The sequence below is a fragment of the Aedes albopictus genome, chromosome 1, assembly GCF_035046485.1.
Source record: "Aedes albopictus strain Foshan chromosome 1, AalbF5, whole genome shotgun sequence".
Lineage (NCBI taxonomy): Eukaryota > Metazoa > Arthropoda > Insecta > Diptera > Culicidae > Aedes > Aedes albopictus.
In genome coordinates, this window is record NC_085136.1 from 267,288,460 (window position 1) to 267,288,781 (window position 322).

The 322-nt window shown below is 41.9% G+C and overlaps 1 non-coding gene across 1 annotated transcript; it reads right to left on the bottom strand.

Annotated features, from left to right (window-relative positions):
* Positions 1-249: 249 nt before the first annotated feature.
* Trnar-ucg (transfer RNA arginine (anticodon UCG)) lies at positions 250-322 on the bottom strand. Its single transcript has one exon. It is a non-coding gene; the product is annotated as a tRNA-Arg (tRNA).

Genomic DNA, 322 nt, shown 5'->3' on the forward strand with positions numbered 1-322 from the left:
ATTCTTTATTACACCAACGAACCTAACCTCAAAATGACTGACAAGTCTCAGGTCATTTTGACGGATGTAACATGAGCATGAAAAGGACGGCAACAAGATCGATAAAGTTGAATATATGGTCCGTCTTTTTCGTGCATGTATGTGGTCTGTAAAAATGACCTGAGAAGTGTCAAACATTTTCATGGCTAGCTTTGTTGGTGTAATGAAGAATATGCCGAAAACGTTATCCGATGTAAAAAATATATCATTCGACCGTGACAGGACTCGAACCTGCAATCTTCGGATCCGAAGTCCGACGCCTTCTCCATTAGGCCACACGGCC